The sequence below is a fragment of the Cherax quadricarinatus genome, chromosome 15 (genome assembly GCF_038502225.1).
Source record: "Cherax quadricarinatus isolate ZL_2023a chromosome 15, ASM3850222v1, whole genome shotgun sequence".
Lineage (NCBI taxonomy): Eukaryota > Metazoa > Arthropoda > Malacostraca > Decapoda > Parastacidae > Cherax > Cherax quadricarinatus.
In genome coordinates, this window is record NC_091306.1 from 23,830,164 (window position 1) to 23,848,777 (window position 18,614).

The 18,614-nt window shown below is 41.0% G+C and overlaps 1 long non-coding RNA gene across 1 annotated transcript in view; it reads right to left on the reverse strand.

Annotated features, from left to right (window-relative positions):
• Window positions 1–714: 714 nt before the first annotated feature.
• Window positions 715–18,614, reverse strand: part of LOC138852727 (uncharacterized) — a 21,266-nt gene continuing 3,366 nt past the window's right edge. Inside the window, exon 3 of the long non-coding RNA XR_011392043.1 lies at window positions 715–730. This is a non-coding gene — a long non-coding RNA (uncharacterized lncRNA). The remainder of the gene's footprint in view (window positions 731–18,614) is intronic.

Sequence of the window (18,614 nt, forward strand, 5' to 3'; positions counted from 1 at the left end):
GAAAAAAGTGACAGTAACCATTACAGAAAACATTATGCATCACTCTTATCCTATGCAAAGACTGAAAAAAGTGCGATTTTCTAAAAAAAAATCCCAAGTAATCAGCTATGCGAGCGTTTCCTGGAATATGTTGGAAATAAGTTACTGACCTATTTCATGTTGTATTACTGTTAATAATGAATGGATTGAAAGGATTTTCACAGTAAATATAAAACTGAATGTTTTAATTTTGGGTGGTGACATTTATGAAGTACGTATCAGTAAGGGGTGGTTCCTTGATTAGCTACAAATTCGTTTACTGATGTGGCCTTAGGAATGGAACTCCATCGGTAAGCGAGGAGAGGCTGTATACACATTTAAAACAAAAAAAGTCAATATTTACTTTGTTTTAAAAATAAAAGGCCAAATCAACATACTGATGACAATCAGTAACGATTGTCTTTTCAACAGTCTTGAAGTAAATAATAATTAAAATAAATCATAAGGAGTACATGTACATTCATAAGCCAAACAACTAACCTTCGTATATTTTTCAACACAATTTTGAACACAATTTTCCTCACTATTTCGAACATTTCGAGATGTGAAGTCCCAAACACAATCATTAAAACAGTTTTCACTAAGCTTGTTGTATTGTACAAGGAAATCTCGAAACTGTTTAACTTGTACTTCTGCCTGGATCTGTTCACTCATCGCTGATACGTCCATAGTAACCACTGCTATTTTGCTACTTCTGAAACGAGTAAAGGTATTAGCACTGTAATTGAAATTGTATCTGTTTAAAAAAAAGTTGTTTCGTAACTTCCACTTGGCACTATTCCTTTATTTCTCCCTACGTTTCCAAATTCATACAATATTGAACCATTTTCTAAATATTATTTTTTTTAAACTATCAATACTTCATCTGTCATACTCCTGCTTGTTAGCAGGTTGGGAAACCATCAACCATCCAGAAAGGCATTATTGTCCTTGAATATATGGCAAGTGTGAAATGGGAGCATGTTAAAAAATTGTTTTACAATGGTAGGATAGATAGTCTTTCCATGTCTTTTTAAACACATATAACAGCAGGTAAATCTTACATGTCTTTAAGTTTCTCAATAGTTTTTATTCCTGTAACATAAGAACATAAGAAAGGAGGAAGACTGCAGCAGGCCTGTTGGCCCATACTATACAGAGCCTTCACAAATTATTATAAGAAGCCATCTGGATAAGAATAATATGATTAATGATACTCAGCATGGATTCATGAGAGGCCGTTCTTGTCTAACTACATAATTTATTAACTCTCTTCAGTAAAGCTTTAGTGGCTGTTGATCACAATAAAGAATTTGATATTATTTGCTTAGATTTTAGTAAAGCTTATGATAGAGTACCACACCAAAGACTGTTAAAGAAAGTGGCAGCTCATGGCATTGGGGGAAAAGTGCTCTCATGGATCGAGACATGGCTCACAGACAGGAAGCAGTGTGTGTGTGTGCATAAATGGGGTTAAATCCGGGTGGGGATCTGTAACAAGTGGCGTTCCACAGGGATCAGTCTTGGGCCTGTTGTTGTTTATAATATACACCTACCATCCGACTTACAACAGAGTTCGGTTCCGAGAAACCGGTCGTAAGTCGAAATGGTCGTAAGTCGAACTTTACTACTGGATATCAACAAACATTTTTGTAATGACTTTATTTTGTTTTATTTTGGTATTTCATGTTTTACTTTACTTTTTATGCTGTTAGTACTGTATTTTATACTGTAAGGTTTAGGATAAACACTGTGTACAACAAAAATAGTTGTTTATTTCCCAGAAATTTGGCATAAAAAACACGGTCGTAAGTCGAGTGGTCGTAAGTCGAGCAGGTCGTAAGTCGGATGGTACGTGTACATGTATATCAATGATCTTGATGAGGGAATTACTAGTGAAATGAGCAAATTTGCCGATGACTCAAAGATAGGTGGGATAATTGATTCAAACAGAGATATCAGGGAAATTCAGGAGGATTTAGATAAGCTCATTACCTGGTCAGAAAAGTGGCAGATACAGTTCAAAGTTCTGAAGCTCGGAAGTGTCTATAACCCTAGCACTTATAAGTTAAATAATGTAGAACTTAGTCATACAGATTGCAAAAAAAGACTTGGGGGTTATGATAAGCAGTAACCTTAAACCAAGACAGCAATGCCTAAGCATATGTAATAAGGCAAACAGATTACTGGGATTTATATCAAGAAGCGTAAGCAACAGAAGTTCAGCAGTTATATTCCAGCTTTATACATCATTAGTAAGGCCTCACCTAGATTACGCAGCTCAGTTCTGGTCTCCATATTACAGAATGGACATGAATTCGTTAGAAAACATTCAGCATAGAATGACTAAATTAATACATAGCATTAGAAATCTTCCTTATGAAGAAAGAGTGAAAATCCTTAAATTACATTCACTTGTTAAACGAAGAATGAAGGGAGACATGACTGAAGTGTACAAGTGGAAGATGGGTATTAATAAAGGGGATATAAATAAGGTCTTGAAGATATCTCTCCAGGAGAGAACCTGCAGTAATACATTCAAATTAGACAAGTTTAGATTTAGAAAGGTATTGGTTTGGAAACAGGGTAGTTGATGAGTGGAACAGTCTGCCTAGTTGGGTTATTAAGGCTAAAACCTTGGGTAGTTTCAAATTTAGGTTGGATAAATACACGAGTGAGAGGAGTTGGATCTGAGTGGACTTGCAGTTATCAGAGCTTATTTCTTGGGTGGCATTGAAAATTGGGTTGGGCAAATATTTTGCTAGTGGGATGTATTGTAAAGGTCCTGCCTAGTATGGGCCAACAGGCCCACTGCAGTGTTCCTCATTTCTTATGTTCTTAAGTCGAAATCAACTATCTTCTCCATCCTGGCAATGAAAGTAGAAATCAAGGAAGCTAAAGTTGTGAAAGGGGTGAATGTGCTAACAAAATAGAGATGACAAACAGTGGAAGATATGGAGTTGGTGTGGATCAACGAAAAACAGTTAGCGGGAGGTAGTGTTGTGGAGTCGATCATTTGTGAAAAGGCAAGGCAGTTACATGCGGATCTCGTAAAGAAAATGCCTGGAAAGAATTCTGCCATTAGTGATTTTCAGGCCAGCAGAGGTTGGTTCAACAGATTCAAGAAGTGTAGTGACATACATAGTGTAGTAAGGTATGGTGAGGCTGCAAGTTCAGACAAATGTGTAGCTGAAAAATTCGTGCATGAATTCAAGGGGTACATAGAGGCTGAAGAATTCCTCCACCAAGTGTTTAATTGTGATGAAACAGTCCTCTTTTGGAAGAAAGTGCCAAAGAGGACCTACATCACGCAGGAGGAAAAGGTACTGCCAAGACACAAGGCTATGAAAGACAGACTAACTCCCTTCTTCTGTGCTAATGCTAGTGGGGATTTCAAAGTGAAGCCTTTGCTGGTGTATCACTCTGAAAATCCCAGAGTGTTCAAGAAAAACGTCTTCAAGAGTAAATTGTGTGTGATGTGGAAAGCTAATAATAAGGCATGGGTCACGAGGCAAATTTTCAAAGAGTGGATCCATGACGTGTTTTGCCCAAGTGTGAAAAATTTGTCAGTGTGTGAAAAAATACCTCCTGGAAAAGAAATTGCCACTCAAGTGCCTCCTGGTAATGGGCAATGCTCCTGCTCATCCTCCAGACTTGGAAGACCAATTGTCTAGAGACTTCAGTTTTATAACAATGAAGTTCTTTTCCCCTAACACCACTCCTCTCAACCAGCCCATGGACCAGCAGGTCATTTCTAACTTCAAAAAACTCTGCACCAAAGCAATGTTCAAAGGTGCTCTGAAGTGACCTCAGACACTGAATTGACCCTAAGAGAGTTCTGGAGGGATCACTTCAATATCCTCCATTGCATAAGCCTTATAGATAAGGCTTAGCAGGAAGTGACTTCCAGGACTTTGAACTCTGCTTGGAGAAATTTGTGGCTAGATTGTGTCCAAGAGAAGGATTTTGAGGGGTTTCAGGCTGACCCTGTCGACCCTCTGCCTGTTGTGGAATCTATTGTGTCATTTGGGAAGTCCATGGGGTTGGATGCGAGTGATGAGGATGTGGAAGAGTTGGTGGAGGACCACAGGGAAGAGTTAACCACTGAAGATCTGCAAGACCTTCAACTTGAACAGCAATAGACTACAGCTGAGGAAATGGCTTCAGAGGAGGTAGAGAGAGGGGAGGTGCCTTCTTCAGTGATTAAGGGCATTTGTACAAAGTGGAGGGAGGTGCAAAGTTTTGGGGAGAAATACCAAGCTAAAAGAAGCCATATCTGCAATATATTCAGTGACAGAACCTTGTCCCACTTCATACAAATCTTAGAGATGCTAGAAACAGACCTCTCCTGACAGATATTTTGTGCAACTGCGGTCCAGTGTTTCTCAAGCTGGTCCTACTGCCATTAAAAGACAAAGATGGGAAGTAACCCCAGAGAGGGACTTGATACCAAGAGTCTTTATGGTGGGGGATTCCCCTTCCAATCAATAACTTCAACTCTCTCCCCTCCTCGCCTTCTTCAATATGTCTTCAATAAAGGTATGTAATGTTTATATTTATGTTTATTTATATTTATTTATCAATGTTTTGTGTATGTAAAACTATATTTATTCTTTATAATAATATATTTTTATTATTTTATTATCACACTGGCCGATTCCCACCAAGGCAGGGTGGCCCGAAAAAGAAAAACTTTCACCATCATTCACTCCATCACTGTCTTGCCAGAAGGGTGCTTTACACTACAGTTTTTAAACTGCAACATTAACACCCCTCCTTCAGAGTGCAGGCACTGTACTTCCCATCTCCAGGACTCAAGTCCGGCCTGCCGGTTTCCCTGAACCCCTTCATAAATGTTACTTTGCTCACACTCCAACAGCACGTCAAGTATTAAAAACCATTTGTCTCCATTCACTCCTATCAAACACGCTCACGCATGCCTGCTGGAAGTCCAAGCCCCTCGCACACAAAACCTTCTTTACCCCGTCTCTCCAACCTTTCCTAGGCCGACCCCTACCCCGCCTTCCTTCCACTACAGACTGATACACTCTTGAAGTCATTCTGTTTCGCTCCATTCTCTCTACATGTCCGAACCACCTCAACAACCCTTCCTCAGCCCTCTGGACAACAGTTTTGGTAATCCCGCACCTCCTCCTAACTTCCAAACTACGAATTCTCTGCATTATATTCACACCACACATTGCCCTCAGACATGACATCTCCACTGCCTCCAGCCTTCTCCTCGCTGCAACATTCATCACCCATGCTTCACACCCATATAAGAGCGTTGGTAAAACTATACTCTCATACATTCCCCTCTTTGCCTCCAAGGACAAAGTTCTTTGTCTCCACAGACTCCTAAGTGCACCACTCACTCTTTTCCCCTCATCAATTCTATGATTCACCTCATCTTTCATAGACCCATCCGCTGACACGTCCACTCCCAAATACAGTGGACCCCCGCATAACGATTTTAATCCGTGCAAGAGGGGTAATTGTTATGCGAAATAATCGGTATGTGAATGAATTTTCCCCATAAGAAATAATGGAAATAAAATTAATCCGTGCAAGACACCCAAAAGTATGAAAAAAAAATTTTTTTACCACATGAAATGTTAATTTTAATACACACAAACTGAAAAAGGCATGCACACTTACATGACACTTACTTTTATTGAAGATCTGGTGATGATTGATGGGATGGGAGGAGGGGAGAGAGAGTGTTAGTGTTTAGAAGCGGAATCCCCTTCCATTAAGACTTGAGGTGGCAAGTCCTTTTCTGGGGTTACTTCCCTTCTTCTTTTAATGCCACTAGGACCAGCTTCAGAGTCACTGGACTTCTTTCGCACAACATATCTGTCCATAGTGGCCTATACCTCTCGTTCCTTTATGACTTCCCTAAAGTGTTTCACAACATTGTCAGTGTAATAATCACCAGCACGGCTTGCAATAGCTGTGTGAGGGTGATTTTCATCCATGAAGGTTTGCACTTCAAGCCACTTTGCACAGATTTCCTTAATCTTTGTAGTAGGCAACTTCTTCAATTTCTCTCTCCCCTCCTCTGAACCAGTTTCCTCAGGTCTGGCCTCTTGCTGTTGAAGTTGATCTATCAGCTCATCAGTGGTTAGTTCTTCATTGTCCTCCTCCACCAACTCTTCCACATCCTCCCCACTAACCTCCAACCCCAAGGACTTTCCCAATGCCACAATGGATTCCTCAACTGGCATAATCCTCTCAGGGTTAGCCTCAAACCCTTCAAAATCCCTTTTGTCTACACATTCTGGCCACAGTTTCTTCCAAGCAGAGTTCAAGGTCTTCTTAGTCACTCCCTCCCAAGCCTTACCTATAAGGTTTACACAATTGAGGATATTAAAGTGCTCTCTCCAAAACTCTCTTAGAGTCAGTTGAGTTTCTGAGGTCACTACAAAGCACCTTTCAAACAGAGCTTTTGTGTACAGTTTTTTGAAGTTTGCAATAACCTGCTGGTCCATGGGCTGCAGGAGAGGAGTGGTATTAGGAGGCAAAAACTTCACCTTAATGAAGCTCATGTCCCCATAAAGTCGCTCTGCCACGTCTGTAGGATGACCAGGGGCATTGTCTAACACCAGGAGGCACTTAAGTTCTAATTTCTTTTCAGTTAGGTAATCTTTCACATTGGGGGCAAATGCATGGTGTAACCAGTTATAGAAAAAGTCCCTAGTGACCCATGCCTTACTGTTTGCCCTCCACAGCACACACAAATTATCCTTGAGGACATTCTTTTGCCTGAACGCTCTGGGAGTTTCAGAGTGATACACTAATAAAGGCTTAACTTTGCAATCACCACTAGCATTGGCACACATCAACAAAGTAAGCCTGTCTTTCATAGGCTTATGTCCTGGGAGTGCCTTTTCCTCCTGAGTAATGTAGGTCCTGCTTGGCATTTTCTTCCAGAACAGGCCTGTTTCATCACAATTAAACACTTGTTCAGGTTTCAGTCCTTCACTGTCTATGTACTCCTTGAATTCCTGCACATATTTTTCAGCCGCTTTGTGGTCCGAACTGGCAGCCTCACCATGCCTTATCACACTATGGATGCCACTACGCTTCTTAAATCTCTCAAACCAACCTTTGCTGGCCTTAAATTCACTCACATCATCACTAGTTGCAGGCATTTTTTTAATTAAATCCTCATGCAACTTCCTAGCCTTTTCACATATGATCGCTTGAGAGACGCTATCTCCTGCTAGCTGTTTTTCATTTATCCACACCAATAAGAGTCTCTCAACATCTTCCATCACTTGCGATCTTTGTTTCGAAAACACAGTTAAACCTTTGGCAAGAACAGCTTCCTTGATTGTCTTTCTGGTGCCCACAATAGTAGCGATGGTTGATTGGGGTTTCTTGTACAACTTGACTAGGTCGGCGATACGCACTCCACTTTCATACTTATCAATGATCTCTTTCTTCATTTCTATTGGAATTCTCACCCTTATTGGTGTACGGTTGGCACTAGAAGCTTTCTTGGGGCCCATGGTCACTTATTTTCCAGAAACAGCACCGAAAACACTGTAATAATACGAAATATTCCGAGTGTATGCTTGGATGTTACCGCGGAGGCTGGCTGGTAAACAATGGCACGGGCGGCACATGTGAGGCTGGCTGAGGGCGCACATTGGACACGTCTCGGACGAAAATCGGTGAGCAGGTTTTTAATCGGTATGCGCGGCAAAATTTTTGCGATTAAAGCAAGCGGTATGCGGATTAATCGCTATGTGATGCCATCGTTATGCGGGGGTCCACTGTATCTGAATACATTCACCTCCTCCATACTCTCTCCCTCCAATCTGATATTCAATCTTTCATCACCTAATCTTTTTGTTACCCTCATAACCTTACTCTTTCCTGTATTCACCTTTAATTTTCTTCTTTTGCACACCCTACCAAATTCATCCACCAATCTCTGCAACTTCTCTTCAGAATCTCCCAAGAGCACAGTGTCATCAGCAAAGAGCAGCTGTGACAACTCCCACTTTGTGTGTGATTCTTTAACTTTTAACTCCACGCCTCTTGCCAAGACCCTCGCATTTACTTCTCTTACAACCCCATCTATAAATATATTAAACAACCACGGTGATATCACACATCCTTGTCTAAGGCCTACTTTTACTGGGAAAAAATTTCCCTCTTTCCTACATACTCTAACTTGAGCCTCACTATCCTCGTAAAAACTCTTCACTGCTTTCAGTAACCTACCTCCTACACCATACACTTGCAACATCTGCCACATTGCCCCCCTATCCACCCTGTCATACGCCTTTTCCAAATCCATAAATGCCACAAAGACCTCTTTAGCCTTATCTAAATACTGTTCACTTATATGTTTCACTGTAAACACCTGGTCCATACACCCCCTACCTTTCCTAAAGCCTCCTTGTTCATCTGCTATCCTATTCTCCGTCTTACTCTTAATTCTTTCAATAATAACTCTACCATACACTTTACCAGGTATACTCAGCAGACTTATCCCCCTATAATTTTTGCACTCTCTTTTATCCCCTTTGCCTTTAATAATAATAATAATAATAATAATAATAATATAATAATAATATCTTTATTTACTACAAGTACATGTACAAGGTATACAGTCCTAGCTGACAACAATGACATACTACTATATAGAAACTCCCTTGTTATGCTCCGCATTTCGGGCAAATTAGGTCAGTGTCCCAGGATGCGACCCATACCAGTCGACTAACACCCAGGTACCCATTTTACTGGTGGGGAACATAGACAACAGGTGGAAAGAAACACGTCCAATGTTTCTACTCTGGCTGGGAATCGAACCCAGGCCCTCGCCGTGTGAAGTGAGAACGTTAACCACCAGGCCACCAGAGCCTGATCTAACCCGTAAATGGTCCAAACGTATATATACATTCACTACCCCAGTGCCCCGAATATTTTGAGAAATAAAAAATAATTTTTTTATATAGAAATAAAGAGCACATTTTTCTAAGTGTCATAAGATAAAAAAAAAATTAGGGTCAGTACTTACCGAGATGCGAGGGCGCAAAGTTGGCACTTGACACTCACCTGACGGCAACACTGCCGCTTGCAGAAATTCTACGTATTTACCGTTTTTTTTTTTTTTACTTTTCTTGGTTTTCATATGATACTTATGTTTTACAGTAAATCTTTTGATTTCAATTTCAATTGTTGCTTATACACAAATATTATATACAAAATTATCATCATACTGTAACAAACACACATGTACACACTGATAGGTGATTTTGCACACCTGGTTGAATCACACACTATTATCTACAACTACGTATATACAAGTACGTATTTACATGTCCCACTTATGTTTCTAGAACTCCATGATTGTATGATACTCCATGAAGCATGGATTAATACAGAGTGCCACGCCACACTGGTGACACATGTATCATGTATCCTTCAGCTGTTGAGGTCATTTTGTGATGGTCACACACACAACACACTTTTCTGGGAGTTCTTCTTCTTTGGGGTAGGTGGTACTGGTACCAGGTAGTAACAGTTAGGGATGTTTCAGTCTGGCACTTCCCCCACTGGCTGTGGTTGTGGTTGGGGGACAGGTTGTGGTGTGACAGGTTGCTGTTGAAAGGCAGGTACAGGTGTGGTACCATACTTTTTTGCTATCTGTTTTATGACATTCAGAGAGAATTCTGCGAAACGCTGTCATTTTCCAGTCTTTATTTTGCACATACTGAATGCATTGAGCACTGCAATGTCTACTAGGTGGAAAAACAGTTTTATACAGTGGACCCTCGACCAACGACATTAATCCATTCCAGAGAGCTTGTCCTTAGCCAAATTTATTGTTAGCCGAATTAATTTTCCCCACAAGAAATTAATGGAAATCCAATTAATCCGTTCCAGACAGCCAAAAGTATTAAAAAAAAATAATTGTTTTTCATGAAATATACATTTCCCTACAAAGAAAACAATGAGACATGCACAATAACTACATAAATAAATGTTAAAATGACACTTACCCTTATTGAAGAGTATTGATGAGTGATGAGACACTGTTTTTCTTGAACACTCTGGGATTTTCAGAGTGATACACGAGTAAAGGCTTCACTTTGTAATCCCCACTAGCATTACAACAAAACATGAGAGTTAGCCTGTCTTTCATAGGCTTGTGTCCTGGGAGTGCCTTTTCCTTCTGTTTGGCATTTTCTTCCAGAACAGGCCTGTTTCATCACAACTGAACACTTGTTGGGGTTGAAATTTTTCAGCTTCGCCATGCCTTATCACACTGTGTATGCCACTACGATTCTTAAATCTCTCAAACCAACCTTTGCTGGCCTTAAATTCACCAATATGAGCATTAGTTCCAGGCATTTTTTCCTGTTCACCTGGGTGTTAGTCGACTGGTGTAGGTCGCATCCTGGGGGAACAAGATTAAATACCCCAATGGAAATAAGTTACAGTCCTTGATGATGCAATGACTTTTTTGGGTTATTCTGGGTGGCTAACCCTCTGGGGTTAATTGTTTCTCAGTAATTGTTTCTCGTTAAGCCACACCAACAACACACTCTCCACATCTTTGAGCAGTACAGCTGACGGTGGTGCAGCAGCAGCTGACCGTGGTACAGCAGCAGCTGATGGTGGTACAGCAGCAGCTGATGGTGGTGCAGCAGCAGCTTACAGTCATGCAGCAGCATCTGACCATGGTGCAGCAGCAGCTGACCATGGTACAGCAGCAGCTGACAGTGGTGTTGCAACAGCTGATGGTGCAGCAGCAGCTGACAGTGGTGCAGCAGCAACTGACTGTGGTATAGCAGCAGATGACGGTGGTGCAGCAACAGCTGACAGTGGTGCAGCAGCAGACCGTGGTACAGCAGGAGCTGATGGTGGTACAGCAGCACCTGACAGTGGTGCAGCAGCAGCTGACCGTAGTACGATAGTATTTTGATAGTATTTCTCACCCTTTTTACCATAGCATTGGCACTAGAAGCTTTCTTTGGGCCCACAGTGGCTTATTTAGCAGTTACAAGCACTAAAAATAATGGAATAATACAAAATGTATCGCATGTATGAGTGGAACTGTCTGCCCTGGCTTGTAAACAATGGCACACTAGCTGAAGGCAGGGCAGCTGAGGTGCTCAGGCTGGACGGACAGGCAGACGCGTTCAGGACGAATGTTCTTACCCGAGTTTTTCATCATTGGTCGAGCCAATATTTTTACGCAAAAACGCATCATTAGTCGATGCCATCATTGGTCGAGGGTCCATTGTATACCACTTGCGACTCCTACGCACAGTCAATGAACCCTATCATCAAGTCACACTTGTCAACTAGTCACATATTGTTCATATAGTCAACAACAGCAGCTGGTTTGACAATACAGTGGACCCTCAGCTAACGATGGCATCAGCTAACGTTAAATCCGGCTAACAATACATTTTAACGCAAAAATTTTGCCTCAGCTAACGCTTAAAAACTCACCCAACGCGATTCGTTCGAGATGCGTCCACGTGTGGCCTGAGCACACCTCAGTTGTCCCAAGGGTGCCAGTGTTTACAAGCCAGCGAGTGCGGTTGCATCCACGCATACAATCGGAACATTTCATATTATTACAGCGTTTTTAGCGATTGTACCTGCAAAATAAGTCACCATGGGCCCCAAGAAAGCTTCTAGTGCCAACCCTGCAGGAAAAAGGGCGAGAATTACTATGGATATGAAGAAAGAGATAATTGCTAAGTACGAAAGTGGAGTGCATGTCTCGGAGGTGGCCAGGTTGTATACCAAACCCCAATCAACCATCGCTACTATCGTGGCCAAGAAAACAGCAATCAAGGAAGCTGTTCTTGCAAAAGGTGCAACTTTGTTTTCGAATAAGAGATCGCAAGTCATAGAAGATGTTGAGAGACTGTTATTGGTGTGGATAAACGAAAAACAGATAGCAGGAGATAGCATCTCTCAAGTGATCATATGTGAAAAGGCTAGGAAGTTGCATGAGGATTTAATTAGAAAAATGCCTGCAACTAGTGGTGATGTGAGTGAATTTAAGGACAGCAAAGGTTGGTTTGAGAGATTTAAGAATCTTAGTGGCGTACATAGTGTGATAAGGCATGGTGAGGCTGCCAGTTCGGACCAAAAAGCGGATGAAAAATATGTGAAGGAATTCAAGGATTACATAGACGGTGAAGAATTGAAACCTGAAGAAGTGTTTAATTGTGACGAAACAGGCCTGTTTTGGAAGAAAATGCCAAATAAGACCTACATTACTCAGGAGGAAAAGGCACTCCCAGGACATAAGCCTATGAAAGACAGGCTTACTCTCTTGATGTGTGCTAATGCTAGTGGTGATTGCAAAGTGAAGCCTTTATTGGTGTATCACTCTGAAACTCCCAGAGTGTTCAGGAGAAACAATGTCCTCAACGCTAATTTGTGTGTGATGTGGAGGGCAAACAGTAAGGCATGGGTCACTAGAGACCTTTTCTATGACTGGTTACACCATGCATTTGCCCCCACTGTGAAAAATTACCTCCTGGAAAATAAATTGGACCTTAAGTGCCTCCTGGTATTAGACAATGCTCCTGGTCAATATCAATATCAAACTTACCATTGCTATCCAAAATCTTTGAGAAACTCGTGCACAGGAGACTATATTCATTTATAACGGCACAAAACATACTCAACCCCTGCCAATTTGGATTCAGGAAAAATAAAAGCACTAACAATGCAATCATAAAAATGCTAGATCTGCTTTACACAGCATTGGAAAATAAGGAATATCCACTAGGAATTTTTATTGACCTAAGAAAAGCTTTTGACACAGTAGACCATGGCATCCTACTCCACAAACTTGACCATTATGGTATAAGAGGCCATGCGCTTGCATATTTCAAATCTTATCTTACTAATAGGTATCAGTATGTCACCATTAAAGACACAGCATCAACAACACAGCTACTTGATACTGGAGTTCTGCAGGGAAGTGTCCTTGGTCCCCTGCTCTTCCTCATATACATCAATGATCTTCCAAAAGTATCTCAACACCTGAACCCCATTCTCTTTGCTGACGACACGACTTATGTCATCTCTCACCCTAATCTTGCCACCCTCAACACCATTGTTAATGAGGAGCTGATCAAAATATCGACTTGGATGACAGCCAATAAACTTACGCTTAACACTGACAAAACCTACTACATTATGTTTGGTAGCAGAGCAGGAGATGCACAAATTAACATTAAGATCGACAACACTCTAATTGCCAGGCATAATGAGGGCAAATTCCTAGGCCTATACCTCGACAACAACCTGAACTTCAGCACCCATATCCAACACACAACCAAAAAAGTATCCAAAACGGTTGGGATCCTCTCCAAGATACGATACTACGTGCCGCAAACTGCCCTTCTCACACTATACCATTCACTTATATATCCATACCTCACCTATGCTATCTGTGCTTGGGGTTCAACTGCAGCAACACACCTAAAGCCAATAATAACCCAACAAAATGCCGCAGTAACACACCCCCCCACTGTTCATAGATCTAAACTTACTCCCTGTTCAGTACATCCACACTTACTACTGTACAATCTACATCTACAGGACCTTAAATTCCAATATTAACCTTGACCTAAAACGCTTTCTTGATAGTTGCGACAGAACCCACAGGCACAACACCAGACACAAACATCTCTATGACATTCCCCGTGTCAGACTAAACCTTTACAAAAATTCAATGTATGTCAAAGGCCCTAAAATCTGGAACACCGTGCCTGAAAATTCTAAAACTGCAGACACATTCATCACCTTCAAAACTACCATCAGAAAACATCTTATCTCCCTGATACACCCTGTCAACTAATTATATGAATACCACCTGGTGGTTAACACTTACACTCACTCACCCATTTGACCATAAACAGAAATATCAATCTCAATCTCAAAATAATGAATCTTAACTAGTCATAAGTTGGCCTGTGATACTCCAATACTGAAACTATGTATAGTGCCAAAACAAAAGCATTCACATTGCTAAACTCACAAACTAGTATTTAGTCACTTAGCCATAATACCAACTTATCTCATAATTTTGTAATATTTTAAACTTAAGATTTAATTTAAGTCTGCCGGAAATGCCTAGCCATGCTAGGTGTTCTAGTGGTACACTCTGTAATTATTATTTTACTACATGTAAACCACACAATAACCAAATTCTGTAAACTCAGCATTGTAATCCTTATAGAGAATAAACTTTGAATTTGAATTTGGTTATCCTTCAGACTTGGCAGAGCAACTTTCTGGGGACATGAGCTTCATTAAGGTCAAGCTTTTGCCTCCTAATACCACTCCTCTCCTGCAGCCCATGGACCAGCAGGTCATTTCAAACTTCAAAAAACTCTACCCAAAAGCTATGTTTCAAAAGTGCGTTGTAGTGACCACAGAAACTCGACTGACTCTAAGAGAGTTTTGGAAAGATCACTTTAGCATCCTCAATTGTGTAAACATTATAGGTAAGGCTTGGGAGGGAGTGACTAAGAGGACCTTGAACTCTGCTTGGAAGAAACTGTGGCCAGAATGTGTAGACAAAAGGGATTTTGAAGGATTTGAGGCTAACCCTGAGAAGTGTAAGCCAGTTGTGGAATCAATTGTGGTATTGGGGAAGTCCTTGGGGTTGGAGGTTAGTGGGGAGGATGTGGAAGAGTTGGTGGAGGAGGACAATGAAGAACCAACCACTGATGAGCTGCAAGATCATCTTCAACAGCAAGAGGCCAGACCTGAGGAAACTGCTTCGGAGGAGGGGAGAGAGAAATTGAAGAAGTTGCCCACTTCAAAGATTAAGGAAATGTGTGCAAAATGGCTTGAAATGCAAACCTTTTTTGATGAAAATCACCCTCACACAGCTATTGCAAGCCATGCTGGTGACTATTACAATGACAATGTTGTGAACCACTTTAGGAAAATCATAAAGGAACGGGAGGTACAGGCCTCTATGGACAGATATGTTGTGCGACAGAGGTCCAGTGACTCAAACTGGTCCTAGTGGCATTAAAAGAAGAAGGGAAGTAACCCCAGAAAAGGACTTGATACCTCAAGTCCTAATGGAAGGGGATTCCCCTTCTAAACATTAACAACTTCCACACTCTCCCCTCCTCCCATCCCATCAATCATCACCAGATCTTCAATAAAGGTAAGTGTCAGTTTGTATTAAAATTAATATTTCCATGTAGTAAAAAAATTTTTTTTTTCACACTTTGGGGTGTCTTGCATGGATTAATTTGATTTCCATTATTTCTTATGGGGAAAATTAATTCAGCTAACGATAATTTCAGCTAATGATGAGCTTTCAGGAACGGATTAATATCGTTAGCTGAGGGTCCACTGTACGTTCATTTGTGTCCCGGTTCACTTTGTCTGTACCATCTCATTTCTGTGGATGGCTGACAGCAATGTCACGTCCCGTTTGTCATGCCACGTCAGTGCCATGATGTCATTGGCATGAAATGCTTGCACTGCACCTTGTTCCTCTCTGTGAGCAGTGTCAAGTTCCAGTATCGATTCGCCACATTCTGTTAGACTGCCCTCTCTATCAACGAGCACGCAGAATTTACCTCCAACGTCGTCTTCGTTCTACTACTCTCTCTTTACCTTCCCTTCTTGCTGATGGACCCTCCTTTAATCCTGACTCTCTCATTGACTTCTTGACAACGACTGATTTACTCCACAAACTCTGATGATGATACCTTTTGCACTCCCCTCAGCCCTTTCTAGTTCAGTCTCTTGCTGCCCTTTACCCTTTCACCATCCACTGCCCCGCTGTTATCCATAACCTATTACTCATCCATCTCCCTTTTGCCACCTGATGCCCTCGCTTCCTTCCTGCCCTGCAGCGCTGTATAGCCCTTGTGGCTTAGTGCTTCTTTTTTATTATAATAATAATAATGCACCTTCAACACTGCCTCCACTGAACCTTGGCATATGTTTTCTATTCCTTCTCACTGTTCCACATATATCAGTATTGTTCACATGTAGGAAATCAGCGAGTGTAGGGCTTGTATACCAGTTGTCTGTGTACAGTGTATGGCCCTTGCCAAGATATGGTTCCCTCATTTTTCGAACATCACCAGAAATGCCCAACATGCGCCTAGTATCATGTGTTCTTCCCAGTGTATACAGTGACATCCAACACAAGACCACTCTCAGAGTCACACCTAACAAAAAGTTTTATACCAAAGTGATGACATTTGCTCGGTATATATTGCTTGAATGACAGGTGTCCCTTGAACAGAATCAAGGACTCGTCAACAGCAATGTTCGTGAAGGGATAAAAGTATGCACTGAATTTCTACTTCATACAGATAAACACTTCCTGGATTTTGTATAGAAGGTCATTTTTGTTGGGCCTTTTCCTGTCTGAGAAGTGCAACATTCATAGCAACAGAGTGAATTTGTTGCAGGGAAGGAGGTCACAGAAGACAGGAGTACTGATAAAGTAGTCTGTGGCCCAGTAGTTACATATATTGTTCTTATAGGTATGTGGCATAAGCATGATAGTGGCAAGAAATAAATACATTTCAGCCACTGTTGTATCTTTCCATTTGCGCAGCAGTGATGATTCCCCAACTTCTGCTGTATTGTCCATGGTACTGCGGTAATAATTGTTCATCTGGGTCACTATCAAGTTCATTATAGGCTCATCAAAGTATAATTGGAAAAAGTCAAACTTTGTAGACTCATTCGTTATGGGACAGTCTGGCAGGATGCCACTTCCACTCGCATCAAAATCAAGGCTGTGGCATGAATATACTTCGTGTCCAGTTCCACTCTCGGTCACATGGTGCAGGGTGGACCTCTGGCATGGGGCATGGGGGTGGCCACACTGGCTACCCCAGAGGTGATGGGCTGAGGGTCATCTGGGTTATCGTCGATATTTTCACTAATTCCTTAATTATTAGTAGCCACATCTGTATCAAATCCACTAAACTGACGTTCTATATCACTTTCCTCGAATAATAGCATGCTAATACAATGAAGCATGAGTGAATCACGAGGATGTTCCATGATGTTGACCCAAGATGGAGCTGAATGTAACTGGTGCTACCATGCGGTACCCAGGCATCCCTGATTTTTTTCAGATGGCGCACACTGAGTGCGCACACCCATTCTCTTGTGTCTAGGCGACACAGGCCTATCGTGCCAATTTTGAAGGAATGAAAAATGAAACGTAAATACACCTACCATCCGACTTACGACCTGCTCGACTTACGACCACTCGACTTACGACCGTGATTTTTTTGCCAAATTTCTGGGAAATAAACAACTATTTGTGTTGTACACAGTGTTTATCCTAAACCTTACAGTATAAAATACAGTACTAACAGCATAAAAAGTAAAGTAAAACATGAAATACCAAAATAAAACAATAAAATAAAGTCATTACAAAAATGTGATGTTGATATTCAGTAGTAAAGTTCGACTTATGTCCATTTCGACTTACGACCGGTTTCTCGGAACCGAACTCGGTCGTAAGTCAGATGGTAGGTGTATACATTTGGGGCAGTAGCGGTAAGACTGTATATATATACGTTTGGACCATTTACGGGTTAAATTTTTTTTTTTTTTTGTGAATATTTTTGGGTGTCTGGAATGGATTAATTGTATTTACATTATTTCTCGTGGGAAAAATTGATTAAGTTTTCACATGTTTCGGTTTTAGAACCACGTTCTGAAATGGATTAAGTTCAAAAACCAGGGTTCCACTGTACTTTATTGTTGATATGTACAGGTTAACTCTATACCACATTTCAACTTTCAATACGTTTGTAGATGAATGGTTCAGAGAACCGACATGTTGATAAATTGGACACATGTGCAACTCTTGGGTATCTTTATTGAGGAAACGTTTCGCCACACAGTGGCTTCATCAGTCCATACGTAGGAGAAACTTGAAGAACAGGAGGAGAATGGTATTCTATTCAAGATTGATGGACTGAACACATCGACTCAAGGTTGAGGGACTGATTACCTCATTCTCCTCCTGTTCTTCAAGTTTCTCCTACGTATGGACTGATGAAGCCACTGTGTGGCGAAACGTTTCCTCAATAAAGATACCCAAGAGTTGCACATGTGTCCAATTTATCAACTTTCAATACAAAACATTACTGCTGTATGGTGCTAGTGTATGTTCTAACCAGTGCAATGCTCCATTTATATTCTGGCTTAATTATTTAGTAAATTCAAGTGCAAACTACCTTATTCATTCAACAAATTTAAGAGTATTTTTCTTTTTGCTAGATGAATCCAATAGAGCCTTACTAAGGACAAGCTACAATCATGGGGAATTACTAAACCTACAAGTCTTAAACCATGCAGTGCCTGGAGAATGAGATATAATCAGGTTTAATACAAGATAATGGATGGTAGCTCCAGTTCCTTGGATTAAGAGCCTTTCACCTTTGAAGGATTAAATTAAGATTTATTCAGGGAATCTATGAATGATTTTTATAGTATTATTAATTTGTATAATAGTTTTATTAGGCACATTGATATTACAGGCATACATTAGTTATGAATGATGTACTGTAGCCTTAACCTAGGGTCCTGTG